The following is a 13,003-nucleotide window of genomic DNA, read 5'->3' on the forward strand; positions in this document are numbered from 1 at the left end:
ACTGGATAGGGGCTGCAAAGCAACCTCAGCATTGTGAAGCGGCCGAGGGGGGCATCCTAAGTGGCTGAATATTCAAGAAACCTTAATTCTGGTATTTCTTAATTGGCCACTCATGGACTGAATGTTCCCTTAATCTGTACCTTTTTTTTTTAATGTAGTATTCCTGAAGCATTGTATTGTAAAGGGCCTTTCCCAAACGTTTAGTACAGTGGCAAAAGGGATAGAAAACTATGTCATAAAATATTCTCAAGCTGGAATGCAGTTGTTAGGATGAAGCAGTTGGTTAGCTTGGAGAGCTATCTTTTTACCATGATTAAGATGAAATGAAATTTCTAGAGGTTGGAGGGAGGGGAGCGAGACCTTCAGGAACAAAACTGCTCTGCCAAGGACTGGCAGGATTAGTGTTGGCTATATTACTATTCTCTCACTCTTCTTGTCCAGCTTCTGGTGGAACACCATCTGAAATGTTGGGTTCAGGAGCAGGGTTCTCAGTGAAGTTGATTGGAAAGCCTTCCATTCAAACGTGGTGTCATAAAAAGGCAGGTGTGTTGAAATTTCAACACACCAGTGCTGTGTTTAACTTTAGTGTTTCAGTCTTGGTACAATGTTTGCTTAGAGGTTTCTCAGGTCCAGAGGCTTAACCGATGCCAGATTCACCAAGAGCCTAGTGGTCAGGGTATACGTGGGCTATGTGCATGGGCAATTCCAGCATTTCCTAAAGTGGGGTGGGGCACCCCTGGAAATATAGGGGATGTGGGTAAGGCATGGCTAGAGCCCCCAGATCAGTGGGGACACTGGGCAGCCAAGAGCAAGCAGGTGAAAGGGAGGACCTGCCCCTTGTTGCTGCTGCTGCTGCCACTGTACCCTGCTCTCTGCTGCTCCCCAAGTATCCCGTGGTGGCTGATGACAGGCTCTGGAAGGAGGAGCCTGTGTACCACCATCAGTGTCCCTGGATGAGCTCAGCTCCCCAAGCAGCTGCTCCCTGCTGCACGGGGTAGGGACAGCTCTGGGGTTCCCACTGTCCCAGGTCAGCTGGGGGTGGCAGTGGCAGTGGCAGCACATGAGTTTCTCCTTCCAGCACCTTCTGGCTGCTGGGGGCAGGGAGCAGGTGCTCAAAAGAGGAACCTGAGTATGGCTCTGTCCCCTGATGTGAACTCCCTGCAGAACCACAGCCCATGGCTGGAACAGGGCAGGAGCAGCTCTATGGCTCCCCCTGCACCTGGGTCAGCTGGGGACAGCAGTAGTGGTGCCAGAGGGTGGAGGGTGCAGCTGCAACACTGCAGCTCCCCCTCTCTCTACCCCCCACAGATCTGCCTCTGGGGCTGTAGGGCTAGGGATCGAAATTACACGTAAAACAGTATAAGTGACCAGAAACCAGTTCAAATCTGTAACACAACAGAAGTTCAGCGCACATAAACCACTTTCAAAATGACCGAAACTGGTCGAAGATAAACCTCCATGGATGTATTATCAGACTGAACTTATTTAGGTTAAATCAGTTTATTGAACTTCTGTCCCAAATCTATTCCAGATTCCAGTTAACTCACAGTCCCCCAGCATCCCACAACGCTTTGTACCCATAACCCCCCGCCCCCCTCCCAGGGTGGGCAGGCTAGCTTTGGCCCAAGCTATCTGCTCCAAATGAGCAGGGAGGCATGCTATAGTGCTCCCTGGCTTATGGCCTGAGCCACTGCAGGCATGTGGCTGCATTTCCAGAACCAAAAGTAAATGTCTGTTCAGTCACTTATTGGTTTAATCTATGTACTTTAGATTAAAATGTGAAGACTGAATCGATTTAGCCTTGGGCTTTTTGACTGTCTGTACTTAGGCTAAGAGATCCATTCTCACGTGCTAGGTTGTGAGCAGGTAGAGCAAGAACTTGAATCTAGTTCTCCTCTATTCCAGACAAACTGGCTTGTGTGGTTGGAGTTTGAAATTTGATTAGTATTTTTTTAATGTATTGCTTTTATAAAATCTTAGAAAAATTACTTAATTATTAACAGGGATCCTGGTTTTCCATGATTAAAATGAAACATCTCTATCTATCTATCTATCTATCTATCTATCATGGTGTTTCATTTTAATCACGGAAAAATGTGGATTTGGGGTTACTTTTTTATATCTGAAAATTGGGGATTTTTTTAAATCAGAGAAAACCAGGATCCCTGATTATGAATAACAGTTCTAAGGCTGCAAAGCCAAACATTTAAAGGCTCCAAGGTAGTTAGTTACCTTAAGGCTATTCAAGAAACCTTAATCCTGGTATTTCTTAATTGGCAACTGATGGAATGAATGTTCCCTTAATCTGTACCTTTTTTTTTTAATGTAGTATTCCTGAAGCATTGTATTGCAAAGGGGATTTCCCAAACGTTTAGTACAGTGGCAAAAGGGATCGAAAACTATGTCATAAAATAGTCTCAAACTGGAATGCAGTTGTTTGGATGAAACAGTTGGTTAGCTTGGAGAGCTATCTTTTTACCATTTAAATAATAGTTCTTTAGTTGAATAACCTACATTCACCCATGCAGCAAGAATGAGAGTTCCTAGGTATCATTCAAGAAAAGAACCAGCCAGATTAGACTGGCTGCTATTGCTGTTTTGTTTTTTTGAGGGTTTTTTTTAGCGGTGAGTGTTACTTTGGAACTCGAGAGGCAAAAGGGAGTAGACCAAAGTTCAAATGCTCTTATTCCTTGCTGCAAAAATGTGATAAACAAGCTAATCCTTTCTGTGTCCAGATATCAGTTGTCACTAAGATAACAATATCCATAACAACTACCATTTAAATTTTTTCAGAACTTTTAAATGATTATTATTCTCACTAAGTAATAATCCAGGCTTGTTTAAGAAGAGGAAGTAGTTTATCAAATGCTTCATACTTCTTGTTCCAAAGCTTTTGCATTTAATTGTTCATGCTTTTATTTTTTTCTCCAGACTAAATTAATTTAATGATATTCCCATGTAATGGAGATTTGTATAGTGGGCCTCTTTCCAGGCAAAGGCCAAGGGCCAGGCAGTCATGGAGATTAAATTGTTTCTTGCACGCTAATAGGGTAATTATTCTAGGTCAGAGTTGAGGTCTGTTCTTGGGTACTAACGGGAAAGTAATACTTTGGCTGCAAACAGATTTTTGGAGAGATGTCAGTTCCTTTTGAACTGAAAAAAAAAATTAAGCTCCAGTTCAAGAAACAAACAAAACTTGACCAGATTAAAGCTGCTGTGTTTAGAGGCTTAACTGGGCAGTTCTGTGCCCTGGTGGCAACAACTCACAGGGCAGTGGCTGCAGCCAAGTTGCCTGCAGCAACCAAGAGAGCAGCTTGGGCAGCTACTATTTTTGCATTTTCTAACCCCCTCCATCAAGTCTGTTCCCAAGGCTAGTGCCCCAGTCACCTCTCTCAGTGATGTAACTAAGGTGGGGCAATTAGGGCAGCTGCTTCAGGCGCCCAATTGAGGATTGAGGGAACTGAAAAAAAAAACAGCTGCTGCTGCAGTCAGACAATTGTACTGGTGGAGCAGCAACCAAAAGTGCACATGGCAGATGCTCTGGGTGCGCAGCTCTATGGTTATATTTGTCCCCCCCACCCCACTTTGGTCACGCTACTGGTTGTACTTAATTCTTGTACCTTTGAGTGTTGTAGGTGGTGTGTTCATGTAGTAATGTTGAAAATCAAAATGCATAGGAAACATTTTTATAGCTAAGAGTAGGATTTTATGAGAAGTGTTACCTATATTGACCATCACGTGGGTTAAGAATCGAGGTGTGGAGAAGCAATGGGAAATATATCCCCCTCAATGCTAAATGCTATTGAAGCTGATCTGGGGTGCTTCTTTTCCATCCCTAAAACTAATACAACTGTATGTGAACATTTTAATGATGTTATCGGTTACTTTATTTACTCTTACTACCAATACCTACATATCCTGAGTCAGTCCACAATATTTGCAGTTTGCAGTAAATTAACCTCAAGATATAATTTGAGATTGAAAAAGTAATGCTTCTTGACCCTGTACAGTGGTAATAGAGACACTGATACTTCTGTCATTTTTTTGAAGTAGAGGGAATATGACATCTCTTGTTGAAGGTCAGCATCTACTATTTTTCTTTGTTAAACTGGGGTATAATAACTGCCCTTTATCTCGTTTCTTGGGTGAGATGATGAACACTGCTCAATGTTCAACATAAACAGAATGGTTTGTACTAACATATGATCTTTCATTTGTAACCTCCTGATGCACAACAAACCACGTACTTGGGGAATGCCTTCACAGCAGGACATGGATCTGTGGATCCATGGAAACAAATCTGAAACAAGGAGAACAGAACAGAGTGTGACGATATTTATTCCTCCTTCTGGAATGTCATCTGCTAGTTGAATGCCAGTCATTTGTTTTCAAGGTTAACTACAGACAGTCAAAAATTCTGAGGCTGAATCAATTCAATCTTTGCAGGATAGTTTAAGCTGCGTAGGTTGAACTGAATGCTTACTGTCATCCCAAAATACTGCAGGACAATTTTAGCTGAGCAAGTGTTGTAAACTGAGTCCACTCCCATAAATCCAATAAAACTAGTCTCATCATTAGTATACAGTTCTACTTCTTCACAACTGACTTTCCTGTTTTTGTCTTTGTCTCCTGCATTTGTGAAAATAAGTGATGAAAGTTGTATGGAATGACAAAATAAACCTGAACTGCAAGTGGTAGGAATAATTTTATCTTGGTGTAAGAGGGGGAAGGGAGGAGCTGAGAAAAGGGGAAATGCAGTAAAAGGGAAAGCTTGGCCTTTTTTACTTTTACTATAACAATGTGGGGAGGGGGGGAATCCTCCACTGGAGTCTATTGCTTTGCACTCTGACAGTTGGCATGTTTTTACTAAGGATTTACAAGAATAAATTCTTCCTCTTAGAGATGACTCTAGAGATAAAAAATGTACAGAATTTTTTTTCTATAATAGATTTGAAGTCTTTCTAATGATTGCATCATAGCAAGGAATAAACAGTCCTATGTAAGAAGAGATCTCTGAATAGAAATTATAAATGCAAAAAAACCCCCAAAACTCTTTTGTACTGCACTTAACAATAAGTGTTTAAAATTGTATTTAGAATTCCATTTTTTTTCACAAATCATTTACAGGAACATATATAGCTGCTTCCTAGTATTATCTAGACTTTAAAAACTTGTAAACACAAGTAAACAAACAAACCCAAACCTTTTCAGTGCATTGCCTCAGGATTTGACCATATAACTTTTATTAATAATAGAAGAGCCAACTCTTGAACTCAGCTATTCATTTCTTAAAGGTAAGCTTTTGATAGTGGAAGACAGTCTTAATAGATCTTAAGGATGAGTTGTGACAACCGATGTATAGTCCTATAAGCCCATGCTTGTATTTTGAGAGAATTAAATATAATTACATTTCTGTGATTGTGTTTTAGGAAACTATATAATCAACTTACTAAATAGCTAAGCAAACATATAATATACTCTAAAGTCTGATGGTAGCTTGTCCAGATGACTGGATAGTTTGGAGGAAGAAAAAGGAGAATTTTCTTTCTTGCACTGTTGCTTTTCCCAACTATTTTTTCTCCTCCTCCTGTTGCCTAGAGCTGCTTTCTTTTCTGTATTGTGATTACCTTTACCTTTTGCATGTGTGAAAGGTTTCTAGGGCATCAGATTTAAGAGTTTAGAAATTTGCAGAAATACATTATATATATATGCAGATTTTTTTCATTCAGTCATGATCTCCTGCTTTGACTAATCCCTGAGTATTCCTTGTATTCCTTATTATTTGCAGCCTCTGTCCTCTCTCCCACCAATCATCCCGGTGTCCATTTTCAGAAAGAAATAGTCTTACTTTAAATAGATAACAGGTAAGGACAAGCTTATTTAGTTAGACCATATTAACCTGCAGGCACCATGCTGTATAGTTAATAGAAAAATATTGCTTTCATAAGTGCCTGCATAACTTTTTATAAATAGTTTTGTTCAGGTCTTCCAAACCAGGCTGGGGTATAACTTTTGTTTGTACCATAGCTATACTTTTTCCAAACTTCAGAAGCATGACTATAATAAATCCACATTGTGTTGTACCCAGCCAAGAGAGACTCCATTGCTGCTGGCTAACAGAAAGAAACCTGGCCATGAAGGCTACTCCCTGTTCCAAAGAAGACATCCTCTCCCTGATGGCAGTGATTAGATATCTGGTAGCTAATTCCTTCCTATAAACGTAGGGTCAAACTGTCTGCTTGTGTAACTCCAAAGCCAATGAAATCATCAGAGGATTTGGCCCAGGATGCCTGACTCTGCCCAAAACAATCACTAGCACAGAAAAATGAACTCTGAAGAATCTGGTGGGTGATTTCAGGAATCATCCAACATCCTGTAAATTGAGTGAAATGAGGGAGGGATTTTCCGTGCCTGACTGAAGGCTGGTTGACAAAATTTTACAGAGCCATAGCCTAAAATGATCTGTCTCTTTTCAGTTAATTCTGTTTTGGACACGAGGCAGGTTGGGGGGTAGTGGGGAATGGAGAGAGGTGAGTCTGAAAGAAGCAATAATCCCTGCAGTGAATTGGTGATCCATGGCAGTTGTTAAACTTCTGATGCTTCAGTGTGTTCCCCATCCCCCTTTTTTAATAATCTGATTATGAGATAAGTAATCAGAACAGAGAAGCATTTGTATTATATAAAGCTCTTGAAGTTGAGCAGCTCTGTAACTTGCTCCTCAAGGGGGAATTTCTGAGGAGTACTTGAATTTTGTGGCAGGCCAAGCTTTCCTCTGAATGGTTTAGCATGTCTCAAAGCCAGTATCTGCAGCCTTTTGGGATTTGTATGGCTTGGTGGACTATGGCTATAACGTACAGTGATTGAACCCAGTATAGTTATGTTAAATCCCTTAATCAACTTTTCTGAAATTATTATCCTAAAAAAAAATCTCTCCTCTCTCACTTGCTGCTGCTAGTCCCAGCTGATCAGGTGCTCCTACCCTGGTCCCACTAGGCTCAGCTGGGAGCAGTGGTGGTGCAAATAGGTGGGTTTCCCCTCCTGATGCTTGCTCCCCTGGGAAACCAAAAGCAGGGGGCCACATAGCTCCCCACCCAGCACCTGGCACCCCCTCCACTCCACTCCACTCCACTCCTCCCTAGACGATATGAAGGGAAGGCCTGGGTGCTCTACCACTCCGAGGTAGCATTTCAGCAGCAGTGAAATTCCTAAAAGGTAAAGGCTCTACTTAGAAGTAGTGTAAATATGGACACTTCTGCCCAGGGACAATTGTCAACCGGTTCCCAATCAATGACATTCTTGGAACAGCTCAAGTGTTATATCTGTTCACACCCTCACTGTGAGAGTTGGGAACTATGCGTTATTGGTAGAGGGGATCAGCTATGGAGCACAGTTTCAGAGGTGAATCCAGAATTTTTTTGGCTTTAGCAAAAGGTTTTGAAACCTTCCTTTAAACCTTGTAGCAAGAATGACATTTGAAACACGGATACTCATCTACTCAAATCCTCACCCACCAAAAGGCAAAAGAGGAGAAAAAAATGTAATGTAATACAAGCAAACCAACTAAACAGGAAAAGTCTCCAAGCAGTTTTTAACCCCCAAAGGGTAAAGGGATGGAGATTAAACCTCTTGGGTTTGAGTGGAGCTATAAGCATACCTCTAATAGTTTCTTTGTTACAGACTTTTTTTTAATAATTACAATTTAGAGTTCATGAAGCCTCTATAAAATATTAAATAGTGAAGGCAAGCTTTCAATAGCTGTGGAGTAATTAATTCATTACATACATGGTTCCCTCTCTCTCTTTAAATACGTTTGAGGAAGACTATTGTACACTTAATCTGAATTCTCCAAATACAGTAGCAGTATTTATATTTACCTTTCTTGTATGTAGTTGGATGTTGGTTTTTCTCAGACAAGAATAGATTTGATCTAGCCATCAAAGCTAAGATTGTCTAAAATCGGTTGGGTTATCTTGGTCATAAGTAAGGAAGCTTTATAATTGTTTAGTTCAAATGTCCAAGTGTTAGACATGTGGTCCACATTTAAATATCCACCAGTTTAAGGATGACCTTTTTCATGACCCAAGACAATGTGGTAGTCAACCTCAAATCCAAATTATTTATAGCTTTAGTTTTTTTGGTGTACTTAAAATGTATACACTAGTTCTAGAAATGAACTAGATCTAATATATACATTTTAGTATAGGTGTTCTAAAAATGTTAATTGTTCCATCATAGATGTTTTAATGGCAGTACAATTGTCAACAAATTTTAATCCCAGAAAACATTTAGGTTGATATTTAATTTTATACCAATGAGCAGAAATAAAAATTGTATTTGGTTGCATATAAACATTTTTTTTCTAATGGGTTAAGTAGATTTCAGTGGGTAAATTTAAATTTTACTAGAGTATGAGAACTATATCATTCCTTAATTTTGTAAGGAAGATTTCTGCTTTAAAACTGGTGGATATTATGCCCCTAAAAATGGAATTTAAATTGTACTGTTTTTTGTAACTCTGCTGAGGTGATCTACAGTGTAAATACATGATAAAACATTTGCTTCAGATGTTTTTTTAAAAAGGCTAACTGAATGCTCTAATGTTGCTTGGGCAGACTTGTGTATTACTTCATACAACTTCAAATTATTTTCTAGGGCTCTCTGTGCCAAAATAAGCTAGTTACTAAACATATAGGGCAGTTTTTGTTTGTTCTTATTTATCTAGAGAAAAGATGATGATAAAATGCACTGCATAATAGTGGAAAAACAGAAGCATCAAGTGCCTATCCTAAGGCTCCCTGCAATTTACAAACTACTTATAATATTATGAACAGTGTCTCCTTATCTCTTGCAATCAACAGTAGGGTAAATAACTTTTCTGCCTCAGTTTCTCCATTTGTAAATTGGGGATAAGTATATGCACTTGCGTCACAAGTACAGTGTTTGTAAAACACGTTCAGATTCTTGGGTTAAAATAATAATAGCTGTAAAGCAATAGCCATTGACTGTATCTACAAGAGACCACTTTATCTCAAACAAGAGAGAATATCTACATCAGTGGTTCCTAACCTTTCAGATTTGAGGCATCCCTAGGAAAATGTCAGCTCTTCGTTTTCACTTGATTTTTTTTATTATAGAAAAATAACAAAGTAATATTTGTGTTGCAAAAAACTCAGAAAGATCAAAGCAGGTCAGAAGGGTTTCAGTACTATACATCCCTATTTGAAATCTCTGGTTTTATCTTGTGAACCATGTTTGCACACCTAACAGTGCTCACACTGCATGGCACTCTAGTCTGCCACCCCTGCAGGGATTTCAAGGCACCCTGGTTGAGAGTCACTGATCTAGAACAACCTAGTAGGCACTTGCACAGGAATAATAGATAGCTGTTGGCTTCATGTATCAGTACTTATGCTCACAGCTTCTCCGCGCCTTGGTCTGTGGGTGTTTTGTGTCATTTCGGGTTCTGTTTGTCAAGCTGCAGACTGTGTAAGCTCACCGCTCCCTGGCCACTGTGCTAGCAATGCCAAGTTACATGAACACTCCTGGCTCATGCTCTGCCTGGGCTTCTCCTCACTTACCTGGTGCTCCCTTTAGACAGTATCTCTTCAATCTGGTTGCTGTTGCTACTGCAGGTTGGCCCACTCCTTTACCTGTGGCAGGTGAGGGTGCTACACCTTGTGGTTGTGTCAGGTTTGACTCTGTAGTTTTACTCCCAGATTAGACTAGTGCCACAGCACCCAAGGGTGCCGTGAGATCCTTTCAAGAGTGCTGCAGGATGCCACAGTGATGTTGGCACTGCTAGGTTTACAAATATGATTGACCAGATTTAAATCTGGAGACTTCAAACAGAAACCCACAGCTGTAGTCTTTCTCCATTGTTTGCCAAACCAAACTGCTCAATGTATGTTTTTCTGTAGGCAAAAAAGAATGAAAAGTAAGAGCTGGCATTTTCCAAGGGGCTGGGAGTTTATACAGGGGTGCCTTGAGTCTCAAAAGGTCAAGATCCACTGGGTAGGACAGTGGATGTGTACAGGGCAGATCCAGGCAGGGTGAACTGATGCACTTGTACCCACTGGCTCTTGTATTCCAAAGTTTAAAGCCATCTGCCTGGCAGTGGCATCAGTGTTTCTGGCTGGGCAGTGCTTAGGCCTTAGGGAGTCCACTGACCTCAGGGTTCATTCTACTGTACCTTCTCCTTTCTAAACTCTTCATGTCACAGGTGTCAATGACCCTCTCTTCTTTTTTTAATGGTGTTCCACCAATCATGTTAGCCTTTGTTCTGCAACACTGTTGTCTGTTAGCTGCTCCTGGTAATGAAGCTCCTATTTCACAGCCCTGCAGATAGGATTTCATTGGAATGAGTCAAAACCAATTTTTTTTTTTTGCTTCAATCTTAGGGCGTTGTTGCACATTACACTGTGAGCCACACAAATGTTGATCAGTGTTTAGTGCTAGCTCGAGTTAGGAGGAGTCACACATTTAGACCAGCAGGGGCCTGGAGGACTGAAAGGTAAGAATCCAGCCTGCCCCCCATTCCAGGCTTCCCCCCACCCCCCTGGGTTCCCCATACTTACTTGTGGCTGCTCACTCTGTCTGTCCTGGGGGAGCAGGCAGGGCAAGGTTAACCTGCCTGCACAGTTGATGCTGCTGCTAGGCTGCTGCTCTTCTTTGGGCTGAGCCCACCCAGAGAATAGCACCAGCCAGGCAGGCAGGTTAACACTTCCCTGCCTGCTTCCCTGGGACAGATGGGAGTGGGTGGCCAGTGAGCCATGATCTCGGGTGCTGGGAAGGGCAGGGGGGAGAAGGCAGTGGGCCTGATCGGGGTTAGCAGGGGAGGTTGGGTGGATAGGGTGTAGCCTAGAGTGGTGCACCTTAGTGTAACACAAGCTGGGTAACACTATCAGAGATAATCCTGCCCTGGAGTGACCTCACCTTGAGTACTTGAAGCTCATTTCAGGTGCTAATGTGCAATCAATCCAGGGGTCTAGAGCTCTGGGTGCCACCCCAAAATAATCACGTCAGAAGGCCCTGAGAGAGGTTGTGGCCTCTCCATCCCAGGAAAATTTTTGAAGTAAAGGCAACACAAAAAATTTGCCTGGCATTGCTTACGCACAGATGACCCTACCTTGAGCCAGGGGGTTAGACTCCCATCAGGGGGTGGCAGCCTACAGTCCACAGCATTGATTTCAGAGGGGGTGCATGTGGGTGCACGTGTACCCCCTGCAAAAAGGCGCTGCCGACACTACCAGTGGTGCCTGTGGGCAATCGCTGCTCGCTCCCCCCACCCCCCTTGCTGCAGACACCACCAGAGGTGTCTGTGGGTGGTCCCCAATCACTGCTAGCTGCCACTGCTGCTGCCAGCAGTATCTGCAGGTGGTCGCTGCCCACAGGTCAGCGCTCGCCACACCTCCCACCGCTGCCAGCACTGTGGCTGCCTGCAGGAGTTCACCATGCCCCGGCAGCCTCCAGGGGCATGCGGTGTTCACGATCCACAGGCTGGATCCAGCCTGCCTTGCTTCCTAGAACTGCGGGCAGTGGGGAGGGATGGCATGGAGCTGAGCTCAGCCCCTGGTGTATCAGGTAAAGCTTCTGGTTTATTTTAAAAAATGTGTTGTGTTTATATAAGGACAAGTGTGAAGTCCTGCACTTGGGATGGAAAAATCCCATGCACTGATACAGCCTGTGGCCTGACTGGCTGTGCAACAGCTCTGCAGAAAAGGACCTGGGATTTACAGTGGACAATAAGGTGGATATGAGTCAACAGTGTGGCCTTGTTGCAATGTGGGCTAATGGCATACTGGGCTGCATCGGTAGGACTGTTGCCAGCAAATTGAGGGAAGTGATTATTTCCCTCTATGTGGCACTGGTGAGGCCACATCTGGAGTTCTGGGTCCCGTTTTGGTCTCCCCACTACAGAAAAGACTAGGACACATTGGAGAGTTCAGCGGAGGGCAACAAAAACAGTTTGAGACCTGGGGCACATAATTTCTGAGGAGAGGCTGAAGGAACTGGTTTTATTTAGTTTGGAGAAGAGAATTTTTTTTCAAAGATTTCATAGACATTAGGGCTGGAAGGGACCTCGGAGGATCATCGAGTCCATAGGTGTCTGGTGTCTCTTGAGTCAGGGGGGACATGTGCCCCCCCAATACCAGTCAATGACCTGGGGGAGGGGGGTCCCCCTGCAGCCAATCCCGCTGGCGGGGTGGGGGGGGAGGTCCCCCATGGCTGACCTCACTCAGTGTAAAAGTGGCCACACTGCTTCTGGAACTCCCATGGCCACTTCAGCTTTTGCTGGTGGTGCTTTGCTGGTGGCCCTGCTCCCCCGCCGGTGCTTGCGGGGTGTGGGGTGGGCACTGGTGATCCCACCTGTCCCCCGTTCATCAGCTAAACAAGGAACATGGCCGGGCAGGGGTGCACTGGTGTTCTCAGGGGGTGCATGTGCACCTCCTACACGTTGCCCCTGATCAAGTCCAGGCCCCTGCCCTAGGGGCAGTAAATCAGCTAGTGTCAAAGGATCCCAGCGAGATAGACATCCAAATGTAGAAGACTGAGGGGGGATTTCATTGCAGCCTTCAGCTACCTGCAAGGGGGTTCCAAAGCAGATGGAGCTAGTGCTCAGTGGTGGCAGGTGACAGACCAGGCAGCAATGGTTTCAAGCACAGGAAGGTATGAAGGAAAACTTACTCTCTAGGGACAGGCTCCCCGGAGGGGTGATGGATTCTCTGTCCTTATAGACTTTGAAGACCGGGGGTTGACAGGCTGGACCTGGTTTGAGCAGGGGGCTGCACTAGGTCCCCCCTGAAGTCCCTTCCGCCCCGAAGTTTCTGTGCTTCTAGACGCGAGGGGAGTTTATCTGTGACCAGGCCCCCACTGCCCCCCCGCCTCAAGCCTCAGCTCTGCCCAGGCCCGGTCCTGGCTGGCTTGCCCGGGGACCCCCCTGCCTGAGGCGGGGACCGGCCTAGCCGGAGCTCCCTGCCAGCCCCGCTCTCCCGCGGGCTCCTCG

Source organism: Alligator sinensis, unplaced genomic scaffold (genome assembly GCF_000455745.1).
Source record: "Alligator sinensis unplaced genomic scaffold, ASM45574v1 scaffold150_1, whole genome shotgun sequence".
NCBI classification, from domain to species: Eukaryota; Metazoa; Chordata; order Crocodylia; family Alligatoridae; genus Alligator; species Alligator sinensis.